The 3,048-nt window shown below is 34.6% G+C and overlaps 1 long non-coding RNA gene across 1 annotated transcript; it reads left to right on the plus strand.

The window, feature by feature from the left end:
- The first annotated feature begins 1,095 nt into the window (after window positions 1-1,095).
- LOC109222615 lies at window positions 1,096-2,511 on the plus strand. The gene is made up of 2 exons (XR_002067432.1): window positions 1,096-1,358; window positions 2,266-2,511. It is a non-coding gene; the product is annotated as an uncharacterized LOC109222615 (long non-coding RNA).
- Window positions 2,512-3,048: the final 537 nt, after the last annotated feature.

A 3,048-nucleotide genomic window follows, 5' to 3' on the forward strand; every position in this document is an offset into this window, starting at 1 on the left:
ACACCAATAAGAAAATTTGCGGGATTCCACGGAAAGTATATCGCTATAAACGCGCCGAATATGGACAAAAAGAAGCTAAAATAAGACGAACACCATTTATAATATAAAAATTGTGTCAACAAGCACATGCAACAAAACTGAAGTAAGGGATCAAATGTATGCCACCAATACTCCAACGGTATAAAAAAAACAAAACAAAACAAAACACATCATCACGGCTAATTCTGTTTTCCATTAATTTGAACTTCATTCCCTTGATCTTTAAATATGATCATTCCTTAAATGTGGTAGAGGAAATAATAGGGTAAGGGACTTAGGATAAAGGAAAGGGTATAGATTAGGGAAAATAATATTGTATAGCCGCTTTCAAAATAGTAGCGGAATATATATACATTCTGTATGTTATATTAATCTACACAAATAGGTAATTACTCCTTTAACAAGTGTCTACAGTCTAGGGGTGTGCATTCGGTTTATCGATTCGATTTTGACCCTTATCGATAATTACTTATCGATTATCGATTTGTACATATGCTTATCGTTATCGTTTCAATAAGGTTTCGATTTTTTCGATTTCGGTTTCGATAACAAATAATCGATTCGATTTATCGATAAACCGATTCGAATGCACACCCCTAAATCCTGTCCAAATTTTCCAGTTAAATAACTTCTAATAAATATGTAATTATTAAAGTCTCATATTTAGTTTTAGGGAGTAGCGCTTGTGTTTAACCAAGAATGCTTTAGATTATCCAAATTAATAATGGTGGACTGAAAAGTTAATGGCCCCCACAATTTTCACGTTACAGTTAATTTGCAAACTCATGTAAGTAACATCCCATTTCCTCTTTCCGAGTTAGGACGTGTGCTCATAGTCAGTACAAAATGCGGCTGAATGCAAAGACAACAATATCCCTATAAAAGCAGGCAACCATGAACGATTATTTTAGGAAATAAACTGAAATACCATAGTCTTCTGGCCAATTCACATTGACCGGAAGCTCCTCTATTCTCCCTTATTAATAGTAGTATGACCATGTAGCGCGATTTTTATACGTGTCTGCATCTACAAAGCCCTGCACGTGAAGTCTGGTTACAATTTGAGGATGAGAATGACAAGGCCACCTCTCAATTTCTATCTAATTGTTTACTTTACTCTGTTTCTCGCTGATAGTAAATATCATCGGATACTATTTGTATGTTTCTCTTTCACCCACTGAATTATGATTTTCTTCGCTCTCTCCCATTAAAACACTCTAAAATATCCCTCTGCTCCTCTCCCACTCAGTAGGATAACCAGTGAACTGAAACAACACTCTTCTTAGGCGGCGAACTTGGTTCTCTTTCGCTACTGCTAGGTACCCTTCTTTCTCTCTGAATTTGTTCCTCTTGATTTCTACCCTTACACTCCAAAATTCATCCTTACGCTAAAAGCCCTAATTTCTTTTAATCCGTAATTATGATTTTGGGTAAACTGGAAAACCTGTGTGATTATGTAATTATTTGGAGGTCTCCTTCTCCGTTAATCGGTTTTGCAATCGCTATGTTTTTTTTTTTAACAAGCAGGTGAAATTCAATTGGTTTTTGCTTTAAAATTTGATGGGTTTAGCGCTATTACTGATGTAGATCTTTTTTTTTGGACATAACATTTTTGATTGATTTGAAATTAAGGTTTGTCGTAAAAGTTGTTCAAACACTTCATTTTCTTCATAAAAAATTGACCAATTATTGGACTTCCTACTGATGTGCTTAATAGAATCAAAAGGTAATGTGGTATTTTTAATATTTACTTAGTCAATTTCTGAATATTGTATGTATTTTGAAGAAGATGAAATGTTTATCAAGGTCATTTATTCCGGTCATTTAGCAAATCTTTTGTACTGATCTAATCGCACTGATTTCTATTCTAGAGTTAACATGTATTCTGAATTACCCAATTTTCAAAATTGTAAGATCTCAATTCAATTTTTTTTATGTGTGTTTGGATTGAATCTGAAAGTAGAGTGAAAGGAACTGTGATTTAAGTTTGTATATTTGCTCAACTTCAAAGGATTTTGACCTATGAATTTCACTTAGCATGCCAGTCGTATTAATATTTGCTTTTTCTCCGTGTTACCAAAATTTCTTGAATATCTTTAATCAAGTTTTCAATTCTTTCTTTACTAAGTTTTACTGGATCATACAATTTAGCATTTCAAGACTGAGTTTGATTTCTATTTCTATTAGAGACGTGATGTTAAAAATGTATAACTTATTCAAATACAGATGCCTACCGATAAAAAAACCATTGCGCCAAGTTGGCTCTTCCAGAAGAGGAAGCGACAGTATTCAGCAGAAAGAGCTTCTAAAATCAAGCTCTGGAGACATGATGTGTATGCAAATCAGTCAGCTGATAAATAGTTTTATTTGAAAGCAATCGCAAGTCGCAACCAGTCTAATGTTTCTATTATAGTATAATTTGATATTTGGAAGTTACCAATGGATTTATAATGCCATATTCCTCTCAACCTCTACACGTCTTCTTTGTGGGTTCACCATTGATATCCAGTACGCGCATTGGAGTACGATTATATTTGAATTCGTGTCGCATAAGACCCATTTTAGGAGGAATCGCTCCCTAATAATAAAATGTCCATACTCTATTACATATTGAAAAACTCTCTACTTATATACAATAGTTATATTCCGTCAAGACTATTCTCCGTAAGTTAAAGAAAAGAGTTTCTCAATAAGTAGAAAAGAAACATTATAAATACTTCAACTTTACATCTTCAAGGAAACATCCCCTATTCTTTAACATAGGAGTGGCTGAGAAATTAAAAAAAACCCTAAGGCCTCCGGCGTACAAAACAAGATACATGCTTTTCTTCTCGCTCTGACGCGTGTGTGCTTGGCAAGTTTTATCGCGTCTGTGTTGTTCTCTGTAGGATCATCGTCATCTTATCACCGGCTTGTCACGACCCTAAACCCGGACCCGATCGTGATGGCGCATCTCGTGAAGACAAGGCCAGCCGACACACTTCCAATTCACTTTAAGCAATTAAAATA

Source organism: Nicotiana attenuata, unplaced genomic scaffold, assembly GCF_001879085.1.
Source record: "Nicotiana attenuata strain UT unplaced genomic scaffold, NIATTr2, whole genome shotgun sequence".
Lineage (NCBI taxonomy): Eukaryota > Viridiplantae > Streptophyta > Magnoliopsida > Solanales > Solanaceae > Nicotiana > Nicotiana attenuata.